This window comes from Podarcis melisellensis (assembly GCF_964234715.1).
Source record: "Podarcis melisellensis genome assembly, chromosome: W".
NCBI lineage: Eukaryota > Metazoa > Chordata > Lepidosauria > Squamata > Lacertidae > Podarcis > Podarcis melisellensis.
Window position 1 is genome coordinate 36,140,948 of NC_138535.1, and position 12,189 is coordinate 36,153,136.

Below are 12,189 nucleotides of genomic sequence, written 5' to 3' on the forward strand. Positions count from 1 at the left end.
TATTTCCCATTGTTGTTTATTATGTGAAAAGCAGTCAAGGAGAAGCCTGAGGACTTGTGAGCTGAGAGGGTGGAAGCAGTTCAATTCAAATCCCAATCCTAATTGTGAGTGGAGAGGCTGAAGACTGTGGAGAAGTTGAGACAACTGCGCCAGTTCCTGGAAGAAGAAGAAGAAGAAGAAGAAGAAGAAGAAGAAGAAGAAGAAGAAGAAGAAGAAGAAGAAGAAGAAGAAGAAGAGCGTCTGCTGAATCATGTGGAAGAGGTGAAGAAGGAGATTGCAGGGAGAAGGGATGAGCAGCTGGCCAGACTCTGCAGGAAACTCTCCTCTCTTGAGAGGATCAGGTGCGCAGGACCAGGTGCGCAGCCTGGGAGTCATTTTGGACTCACAGCTGTCCATGGAGGCACAGGTTAATTCTGTGCCCAGGGCAGCTGTCTACCAGCTCCACCTGGTACGCAGGCTAAGACCCTCCCTGCCCGCGGACTGTCTCATCAGAGTGGTGCATGCTCTAGTTATCTCCCGCTTGGACTACTGCAACGCGCTCTACGTGGGGCTACCTTTGAAGGTGACCCGGAAACTGCAATTAATCCAGAATGCGGCAGCTAGACTGGTGACTGGGAGTGGCCACCGGGACCACATAACACCGGTTCTGTGAGATCTGCATTGGCTCCCAGTACGTTTCTGAGCACAATTCAAAGTGTTGGTGCTGACCTTTAAAGCCCTAAACGGCCTCAGTCCTGTATACCTGAAGGAGCGTCTCCACCCCCATCGTTCAGCCCGGACACTGAGATCCAGCGCCGAGGGTCTTCTGGCGGTTCCCTCATTGTGAGAAGTAAGGTTACAGGGAACCAGGCAGAGGGCCTTCTCGGTAGTGGCACCTGCCCTGTGGAACGCCCTCCCAGCAGATGTCAAACCAATAAACAACTATTTTACTTTTAAAAGACAACTGAAGGCAGCCCTCTTTAGGGATCCCGGGTTCAGCCCCAGATCTCTGGAGCGGAAAGGCTCTTGGGCGTGAATATGAAAGGCAGCACCTGTCAGAATAGGTCATACTGAGCCAGTACAAAAAAAAAAAAATCCTTCCAGTAGCACCTTAAAGACCAACTAAGTTAGTTCTTGGTATGAGCTTTCGTGTGCATGCACACTTCTTCAGATACCTTGCTGAAGAAGTGTGCATGCACACGAAAGCTCATACCAAGAACTAACTTAGTTGGTCTTTAAGGTGCTACTGGAAGGAATTTTTTTGTTTTGACTATGGCAGACCAACACAGCTACCTATCTGTAACTGAGCCAGTACAGATGAACATGACTATTGGTTCGCTTCCTCGGCATCCCAGAACTGTGAAGGTTGCCTCAACTGTTGAGCAACACAGCTAAGGAAGAAGGAGTGGAGTGTCTCTGGGGGGAGCATAGCTCCCATTCCCTTCCAAACACACAGACAGGACAGTGTGGTGGCACCCAGGGAATAGTTGCAGCAGCCGGATGGCTGGCTGAAACACACACCATTGCACTCTTTTTGAATGGGATTCAATCTGAATCAGCCAGTTAGTGAACTTGGTGCTCCTGTGCAACAAACCCACTACAAAACTGCTCTTCCCCGCACACTTCCAGGTCCCTCCAGCTGGGCTTTTGGAGTGTGAAGGGTTTTTCTCACTCCAGAGCAGTTTGTGTTTAAGCTGAAGGTCACCAGGAAAGCAAGGGAGACTTAAAAAAATTGTTAATATAATAAGGTTTTAATAACTCTAATAATGACTAACTGTGGAAATGACTGGAAAAAGAAAAAAAAAAACGGAAAATCAAGGCTTTCGACTCTTAGTTTCCTGGAAGAAGATGAAAAGACTCCCCTGGACTAGAAGAGACAATCTCATTAACAACTGGAGAAATGCCAAAGAACTTTGGATATCTGCTTGGGAAGTTTCTGATGCAGTATTAATTTAACAAGGAGCCAGGAGTGAAACCGAAAGTAGACTGACCAGCTAGCTGAATCCAATTATATTGCTATGGGGTGGGGGGAAGCCTCTAACATTTTACTTTTTGATACTTGTACTTCCAGGGTGAATTGAATGGTTGGGGGGTGGGGTGGAGGAGAGGCAGAAAGAAGAGCTAACTTGTCCCTGGCTGGGGGCGCAATCTGGACAGTTCTGCCGGGGCGCAAGATCACCTAACTACTGCTCTGCGCCTCTGGACCAGGGGTGGATGGTGCTCATTGGGACTGGGAGGGTGGAAGGCAAGGAGGCCAACAGTAGGTGGCGCCAGAGCCAAGGAGTGGCAGAGCAAATGTGTTCTGTATCTGAGATGGAGTGGGAAGGGGCTGGCGGCCACCTCAGCCATCCCCTGTCTGCCCTCATGGAGCGGCCAGAATCCACTGGACAAATGCTCATCTTGCCAGAGTCTGGGTCTTCTGCTGTTGCTCTCTCAGAAACCGTGCCCAGGTGGGATGCTTCGTTTTTCGTAGCTGCTTCATCCCCGAGGAAGTTGGAGGTGATGCAACTCCTGCATCTCTGACGTGGGAAGTTTGGGAGGTATTTCAAATTCCCCCCTTCTCCCTTGGCTCCCTGGAAAGAAGGCATCTTTACATTTTGAGCGCATTTCACAGGCCAGGAGCCCTTCCCAGCCCAAAGGCGTTCCCCTGAGATTCAGCTTCCGGGCTATGGCTAACCAGGTTAGGAGCAGGAATATTGGGAGCGGGAAGGAACTGATGTCATCTGCCAGAGCAGCTGGCTAATTGAAGGGAATGAGGTGATAACAAGGCTTTCAAATCTGAACTCTTGTTTGCGGCTGATTAGGAAAGAGGGAGGTGGAGAACAAGGGCAATCGGAAGCAGACTCTGGGTAGCTGGTTCCTTCTCTTTGTTCGGGTTCCTACGTCACACCTGCAGTTTAAATGGCAACACTCCTTTGCAAGATTGGCCGCCTTTTTAATTCTTTGTTATGGAAAATCAATAAAATGATAAGTTGCCCCTGCCAAAGGGTTGCATGACATCTGGCTGAAGACTTTTGGTGCTAAACGCTGAAGCTATGCTGGGGTGTGTGGGTGTGGGTGTGTCCATCCGTCCATGTGGCCGCTGTGTATTCAACATTCCACCCCCTCCAAAGCATCCTAAGAACCTTACTTTTCCTTTCACAGTGCTACGATTCCCAGCACCCTTAACAAACCATTGTTCCCAGGACGTTTTGGGTGTGGGTGGGAGGAGATGTGCTTTACGTGTGTGGTGTGCAGGCATCTCCCAGCACATCTGTGTGGGGATTCAAGACTGACTCTTATGCTTTTCTTCCTTAGACCAGCTTGACGTTGAACAAGAGGTTCTCTGGGTTGAGGAACACACGCCATTTCACAGCGAAGCAGAACACGGGCCGAATGGTCACTCTGCCATTGCATTTGGTGAAATCAGACTGGCTTTGCAAAGGAGCTTGCCCCTGAAGCCAGTTGGTTGCCTGCCTCTGGCTGGCTGGCGGCCTGGCATCACCAAAACACAAAGAGACAGCCCCATGCAACCTCACACCCAAAGATTTCTGCCCATGCTTCAGACATGCAGCCCTAAGAGCAGCTCTGACTCCCACTCTAGGCCCCTCTGCCCCAGTCTTCCTCCTGATGTAGGCTACAGGATCTGGGAAGTCTGATCCAGCTTTGAGGTGTGGTTCCATATGGCCGTTAGTACTGTTGTGTTTTTGCCAGAGAGCCACGTGGTAAGGAAGATCTCCAAGCACGCTTCCTAGGGGGTCCTCTTTAATCCTCGGATGGGCCCACAAAGGCATGATCCAGCACCCTCATGCCACAGCTGCCTCTGGAGTGACCCTCCCTCCGGTAAGAGGTGTGCCTCACAGCTGAGTGCCTGGTTGTTTGTGTAGGGCGGGGGCAGGGAATCTTGTGGGCTCCCAGATATTGCCAGATCCAATGGCCTTCTGCCTCAGGCAGCATGGCTGACGGTCAGGGGTGATGGAATCCAACAACATCTAGAGGGCCACACAATTCCCCACCCCTGGTCTAGTGAATTTGAGGTTCTTGGTTTCTCTCCCTCTGCCCCCTTTTGCCTGGAAAAGCACTTTGGCAGATTCCTTTGGAGGATTTGGGTGTGACAAGCTGTAGCAGCGCACTGAATAAAACAACTCTGAGAAGCTGAAACACCGGGCTGTTTTCTTTTCTAATAAAAATATTCACTGTGCAGTTCACAGGCACAAAACACAATGTTGATATTGTCCAGGAAATGGGTTTTCAGTTGGAGGGCATGGGTTGTGTGAGAGCATATTGTGCGGGATAACCAGTCTCATATAACCATCATGCTTCAGTCTAATTAGTGCATGAAGGGGTTAACACCATAGAGTAAGCTGTCCTGCCATCTTAGCCATGTCTCTTCCCCTTACCTTGGGAGTGAGTTCTGATCTATTCTGGTATTCACTTCTTCAGCGTTTAATTTTATGAAATAAATAAATAATTTTAAATAAATAAATAAATAAATAAATAAATAAATAAATAAATAAATAAATAGGAAGATGTAAAACCACAACCTCCGAAATCAAAGCTACTGTCCCGCCAGACGGATGTTTTTGCCTGGAGGGGGGCCGTATTCTGCAATGTGCTATCGATGCAATAATAGTGCAGCTTTCTAATGGACTGTCCACGCAAACATCATTCTGCTTTCTCAGTTGCTCTGCAATGCTTCGCCAGGGTTACCACATCATGGCCCCCTGGGGGTGCGCTCCTGTGTTGTAGCTCAGCAAAAGCAGGACAACATTCCTCTAGTATGGCTCACAGTGAGGGCTGCTGAGAGTCGGGAGAGATCTCGGAGGCCAAAGAGTTTGCTTTCCGGCTCAGTACAGGGGATCTTGCCAGCTCTTCAGCCCTGACTGGCCGAAGATGCCCATCTCTCATCCATGCAGCTCCACAGCGTGCCTGGATGATGACTCAGATGGAGCTGGACACACCATTCCTGAAGGATGCAATAATCTTGCAATTGTGGTGGACCAACTACATGCCAACAGGATGTCGGACTGAATGGGCCTTGGCCTGAGCCAGCAAGGCTCTTCAAATGCGCTTATGTTCCCCTGACTTTGGGGACGCCTTGCAGGAGTCTCACCCGTCTCATGGCTATTCTTCTAGTGTGGACCAGTTCGACAAGCTCTCCCCCGAAAGCAGGTGCACCATCCAGAACATGCTGGCGCTGTACCTGAAGAAGAAAGCGAACACAGACCAGGAGGCAGGGACTTCTAGGGGAAGCGAGGCCTTCATGCGGGAAGCCTTGACTCCTCACGTGCTCCCCGGGATCAGCTTCGACCCCACCACCCAGTCTTCTGCTGGTGTCACTCTTCCACCTGGCCCAGAACAGGAGGCTCCTTCCCAACATGCAGAATGCCTTGCACGTGATCGATGGGCCTGTGCTCACTGTGACATAGGCAGGGCCGGATTTATGTATAGGCTAAGTAGGCAGAAGCCATGGGCCTCTAGATCTAGGGGGCCTCGCTAGCCTGCCTGCTCCCCAGCGCCGCAGACAGTCTTCCCTCTCCCCAAATTGCAAACCCAAGACTTCATGCAGGGCATTTCTCCCCCATTTCAATGACATTTTGCTTCAAAAGGAAAGGTGGACTTGGAGAAGGCAAGCAAAATGCGAGGGAGATAGTGAAAGATACAGGAAATTGAATGCAGATTTCCAAAAAATAGCAAGGAGAGACAGGAGGGCCTTCTTAAACGAGCAATGCAAAGAAATAGAGGAAAACAACAGAATGGGAAGAACCAGAGATCTGTTCAAGAAAACTGGAGCTATGAAAGGAACATTTCATACAAAGAGTACCATAATAAAGGACAAAGGTGGAAAGACCCTCACAGAAGCAGAAGACGTCAAGAAGAGGTGGCAAGAATACACAGAGGAATTATACCAGAAAGATATGGATGTCTCATACACCCCAGGTAGTGTGGTTGCTGACCTTGAGCCTGACATCCTGGAGAGCAAAGTCAAATGGGCCTTAGAAAGCACTGCTAATAACAAGGCCAGTGGAAGTGATGATATTCCAGCTGAACTATTAAATTTTGTTAAAGATGATGCTGTTAAGGTGCTACACGCAATATGCCAGCAAGTTTGGAAAGCTCAGCAGTGGCCAGAGGATTGGAGAAGACCAGTCTACCTCCTTTAGAGGAAAAGGCCTTGAGGGGAGGACCTCTTGCCTCCACAATCCTTCCTAAACATGCATAAGCTGAGAGGCAATTGTCCGGCAAATGTGGTGCTGTGGGGAGGCAGGAACATTTTCCTGCAGTTAAGTATTTTCTAAGTTCCTTTCCCGAAACTTCCCCAAACGGTTCTGAAGCCTGTTACAGGAAAGTCCGAGGGCTCTCTTGGACAAATGAAGACACCGACCAGAGCAATTCAGAGCAAAACAGCAGCCAGTAGGCTCGGTCTTTATTCAAGAAAAGACTGTCGCGACAGGACTCCCACCGCCCACGAGGTGAAGCAAGATGGAAGCCCCGAACAAAGGGAGACCCTAACTTTTATTAGTTGCTAATCCCCTATGCTACACCCCCAGAATTACATCACATTTACATCATGATTACATTAATATTAGGAGGAGTCGAGGAGGGGCTACACAGGTAATCTGAGTGACCTGACACCTGGTCGGAGCCTCCTCTCCCCTCCCCATATGAGTTATTTACAAGAACAAAAGAGAAGGGCGAAGTTTCCTGCCCCCTGAGGGGAATCCGGTCAGAGTCCTTTTGTGCGAGTCCGCATGGAATACACTAAAGGGTGCAGTTTATTGTGTCCTTGATAGCCTTCTGTCTGAGCCCATCATGATGGCTATCAAGGTAGTCACGTCCGCTGAGAAGGGCCGCTGACTACGTGACCGCTCGGTCAAGGGATTATGGCTGCCCCACATCAGGTCACCCCCCTTTGATAGTCCTTGTAATATGTAGCAAAATAAAAGTGGTCCGGTGAAAATCCGATGTACGGCTGATTTTTGGTGAATTTATAAAGAATATTGTCCTTGAAGTTCAAAGTACTTTCGCCTTTCGGAAGTTACTTGCTACATTTTGATTACATCAGTCACGGTCAATTAAACTCGGAAACATTGTATCGAGAGCTGTCAAAAGGTGAGGAAAAGGCGCTTGCAGCCTGCAGTACCAGCGTGGCCGCCGCAAGGGGCGCTGTTCGGCAATGTTGATTGGCTGAGGCGGCCGCCGTTTGACCTAAAGTTCAGGCGGCCGGTCTACTCACAATAAAGATAGGGCGATGCGGAGCGCTGTAGAGAAGAGCTGTCAGACTAGCGCTTCCTTATTTACGGAAGGCTGTTAAGAGATGGCCCTCTAAAGGGACATCTCTGGGGTCAGGGAGGGGAGCTGCGTGCATGTGTGAGTGTGGTGCTTGTGCGTTACACGTGTTAATGGAGGGGGGGGGTGATTTCCGGCGACAAGCCTCTCTAACCTCAGAAGTCTTTTCCTCTCTCGGGAATTCTGGGATTCGAGGATAACTTCATGGAGAAGGAAAGAAACCTGCAGAATCAGCAAATGGGGAGCCTCCACCCCCACCGCTGCCACCAAGCAGGCTGTAAGTTGCCTTAGAGGTGTACTGTGCCCTCCCGCCTCCTTGCTTTGAAGGACTACTTGAGTTGTGTTCTCATCTCCCTGAGGCGTATCCGTGACAAGGAGAGCATGAGCAAGAAGCAACCCCAATGACCCACACTATGCGCCAGCTCTTTGTGCCTTCCACACATCCGCAGTCCGGACAGAGAGAGGGACTCATCCAGCACGTCCTCGCCAAGAGAGAGAAGGAATATGTCAACACCCAGAATTTCAGCTCAGATCATGCCAAAGTGCAAAGACCAGTGGAACCACCACAGCATAAGAGGCCTGAGAGAGGCTTCCGGGACACGGCTGCTGCTGCTGCTGCTTGCGTGAGTGTTGGGAGGACCACTCCCTCTCCTGCCAACTCCATCCGGCCTAGGGGGCGGGGCCTGCACTACCACTACAGTTTAGAGCAGCTACCAGCAGCAATGGACACAATGGTTTTAAATGTTTTAATCGCTTTTAATTTGCAGCACTTTAAATGGTGGTTGTTTTTTTTTATAATATTATATTATTTCATTACTTTATTTTTGCTTGGGGTGGGATAAGCATTTAGTCAGGGCTATTGTTTCTTGCTTTGTTTTGTTTTGTTCTGTTCTGTTTTGTTTTATTATTATTATTATTCTGTTAAATTATTATATAGTTTGTATTTTGCCTTTTAAGGGGAAGGGTCATGGCTGCCTGGGAGTGGGCCTCAGCCAATAGATTGGGTGGGGCAGGTTCCACAGGGGGAGATGTATTGGGACACCCGATCTCAGTGATCACGGGCAGGAGGAGGAATTATGCTAAGACCAGACCATGTCATTACCGAGGAGGCAGGTTTAGTCGTTGTTTGAGGACTATCCCTGCCTCCAGGTCTGGTCCTGACCGGAAGGATACAGTAATCAGCAAGGGAAACCCACATGACCTGAAGGTGTTGCTGTGCAATGCCAGGTCAATGATGAATAAAACCACTGCCATCCACGACCTGATTGTGGATGGAGGATTTGATCTGGCATGTGTGACAGAGACCTGGTTGGATGAAGCAGATGGGCCTGTCCTTGCCGCTGCTTGCCCACCAGGTTTCTCTTACGCACAGCAACCCAGGTCATGTGGGCGGGGGGGGGGGGGGTGTTGCAGTGATTTTTAGGAAGTCATTAGTCTGCACCAGGCGTCCTATTGGGAAGACCCAGTTTTCTGAGTGCATGTTCTGGAAGTTGGGCAATAGGGGCAGTACAGGATTCCTACTGGTGTACCGACCTCCCCGCTGCACCAAGGATTCCCTGCCCGAGCTGCTTCAGGTCGTGGCGGATATGCTCCTGGAGACACCTAGCTTGGTTGTCCTGGGGGATTTTAACATCCATGCCGACACGACCTTACAAGGGGCCGCTCGGGACTTCGTGGAAAGCATGGCCTCCATGGGGCTGTCCCTGAATAAGTCTGGCCCAACTCATAGCCACGGACATGCCTTAGACTTGGTGTTTACCTCTACGGATGTTGGTGATCTGACATTAACTAAAAGCGAAACAAAAGAAGTGCCATGGTCAGATCACTTCCTGGTGCAACTGGACTTCTCCGCAACCCTTCCCCTACGCAGGGAGGTGGGACCGATTCGGATGGTCCGCCCCCGCCACTTAAGGGATCCAATTGGCTTCCAGAGAGTGGTAGGGGATGCTTTATCCCAAGTTGATGGCCTTTCAGCTGATTCCCTGGTGGCACGCTGGAATGCGGAGTTAACCAGGGCTATTGACTGTCTGGCTCCGAAGCACCCTCTCCGATTGCATGGAGCCCGGACAGCCCCGTGGTTTTCCCCGGAGCTGAGGGTGATGAAACAATCGTTGAGACGGCTAGAGCGCCAGTGGCGGAAAACTCATTCTGAATCAGACCGGACACGGGTTAGAGCTCAACGTCGAGCCTACCAAGTGGCAATGGCGACGGCGAAGAGGGCCTTCTTCGCCGCCTCCATTGCATCTGCAGAAAACAGCAGCAGGAGACTTTTTCAGGTGGTTCGCAATCTATCAGAACCACCTGTACCACCGGGGCCTGGTAGGGACCCCAAGACCTCCTGCAATGCTTTTGCAAAGTTTTTTGCGAATAAAATCGCTCAGATTCAGAAGGAGCTAGACTCCACCGTGGGAGCAGGGCCAGGGCGGGAGAGTGCTAGAGTTCTGTCTGGTCCTGTTACATGGGATCAATTCCAATCTGTTACCTCCGAGGATGTGGACAGGCTGCTTGGACGAGTGAAACCGACCACCTGTCTCCCTGATCCTTGCCCATCCTGGCTGATAAAAGCGAGCCGGGAAGGGCTGGGCGATGGGCTCTGCGGGGTGGTGAATGGCCAACTATCGCCCAGTCTCAAATCTGCCATTCTTGGGCAAGGTGATTGAGCGGGTGGTTGCTGAACAACTCCAAGCACGCCTGGAGGAAACGGACCATTTGGATCCCTTCCAATCGGGATTCAGGCCTCACCATGGGACTGAAACTGCCTTGGTCGCGCTGGTTGATGATCTCCGGCGGGCTAGGGACAAAGGTGAGAGCTGTTTCCTAGTTCTGCTGGATCTCTCAGCGGCCTTTGACACCATCGACCATAACATCCTTCTGGACCGTCTAGAGGGGCTGGGAGCTGGGGGCACTGTCATACCGTGGTTCCGCTCCTTCCTCCTGGGCCGTGTTCAGAAGGTGGTGGTGGGGGGTGAGTGTTCAGACCCCTGGGCTCTCACTTGTGGGGTGCCTCAGGGTTCTGTCCTCTCCCCCATGCTTTTTAATATCTATATGAAGCCGCTGGGAGAGATCATCAGGGGGTTTGGACTGGGTGTTCATCAGTATGCAGATGACACCCAGCTCTACCTCTCCTTTAAATCAGAACCAGTGAAGGCGGTGAAGGTCCTGTGTGAGTGCCTGGAGGCGGTTGGAGGTTGGATGGCGGCTAACAGATTGAGGTTGAATCCTGACAAGACAGAAGTACTGTTTTGGGGGGACAGGAGGCGGGCAGGTGTGGAGGATTCCCTGGTCCTGAATGGGGTAACTGTGCCCCTGAAGGACCAGGTGCGAAGCCTGGGAGTCATTTTGGACTCACAGCTGTCCATGGAGGCGCAGATTAACTCTGTGTCCAGGGCAGCTGTCTACCAGCTCCAACTGGTACGCAGGCTAAGACCCTCCCTGCCCGCGGACTGTCTCATCAGAGTGGTGCATGCTCTAGTTATCTCCCGCTTGGACTACTGCAACGCGCTCTACGTGGGGCTACCTTTGAAGGTGACCCGGAAACTGCAATTAATCCAGAATGCGGCAGCTAGACTGGTGACTGGGAGTGGCCACCGGGACCACATAACACCGATTCTGAGAGATCTGCATTGGCTCCCAGTACGTTTCCGAGCACGATTCAAAGTGTTGGTGCTGACCTTTAAAGCCCTAAACGGCCTCGGTCCTGTATACCTGAAGGAGCGTCTCCACCCCCATCGTTCAGCCCGGACACTGAGATCCAGCGCCGAGGGCCTTCTGGCGGTTCCCTCATTGCGAGAAGTGAGGCTACAGGGAACCAGACAGAGGGCCTTCTCGGTAGTGGCGCCCGCCCTGTGGAACGCCCTCCCATCAGATGTCAAAGAGATAAAGAATTACCTGACGTTCAGAAGACATCTTAAGGCAGCCCTGTTCAGGGAAGTTTTTAATATGTAATGCTGTACTGTTTTTAACACTGATTGGGAGCCGCCCAGAGTGGCTGGGGAAACTCAGCCAGATGGGCGGGGTATAAATAATAAATTATTATTATTATTATTATTATTATTATTATTATTATTATTATAACCTGTATCAGAGTTGGGGCTGGAGAAAGCGACATCTACATGACAGCTTTATTGTTGGGTGCCAGGCAAAGTCTGTCCTGTTCACTCAGGCCACATGGGTGGGTAATTGAAAGTATTAGTTGTGGTGGGCAATTTCCCTTGGTGCCACATACTGAACCGTGGCTTCATATTATGAGCAGGACGGCAGCCTCTCCTCCAGGTTTGCACACCTCTCCCCCACCCCAAGCCTATTGGGAAGCTTCCACTTGGATTTTAAATTAACCACAGTTTGGTGTGTCCAGATCCTAAGGTGGTTCATTTGACCAGCTTTGTAAACCCACGATTGGAAATGGGCTTGTTTCAAGGAGCCATGGTTCAAATGAAGCGGTTTGTGCAGCTTCAGACATTGTGACAAGATGCAGTTAATCCAAAACTGAAGCAAAACCTTTGGAACTCCTCCTAAAAGCTGTGCTGGAGGAAAGGGAGGTGTGACACCCCCCCCCCAACACTTGGTGTGGGTCATCCTTATAATGCTAAGCTTACTACTTCAAACAAAGTTTTTGAGTTTTTGCTTTGGTTATTTCCTCGTACTGTTAGTAGTAAGGTAAAGTTAAAGGGACCCCTGACCATTAGGTCCAGTCGTGACCGACTCTGGGGTTGCGGCGCTCATCTCGCTTTACTGGCCGAGGGAGCTGGTGTGCAGCTTCTGGGTCATGTGGCCAGCAGGACTAAGCCGCTTCTGGTGAACCAGAGCAGCACACGGAAATGCCGTTTACCTTCCCGCCGGAGCGGCACCTATTGATCTACTTGCACTTGGACGTGCTTTTGAACTGCTAGGTTGGCAGGAGCAGGGACCGAGCAACGGAAGCTCACCCCGTCACGGAGATTC

At 50.7% G+C, this 12,189-nt stretch overlaps 1 pseudogene across 1 annotated transcript in view; it reads left to right on the forward strand.

Annotated features, from left to right (window-relative positions):
• The window catches only part of LOC309361249 (inositol polyphosphate 5-phosphatase OCRL-like), a 67,054-nt pseudogene that overhangs the window by 39,307 nt on the left and 15,558 nt on the right, over positions 1–12,189 (forward strand). Inside the window, exons 2-3 of the transcript in view lie at positions 7,408–7,525; positions 7,608–7,802. The product of the transcript in view is annotated as an inositol polyphosphate 5-phosphatase OCRL-like (transcript). The remainder of the gene's footprint in view (positions 1–7,407; positions 7,526–7,607; positions 7,803–12,189) is intronic.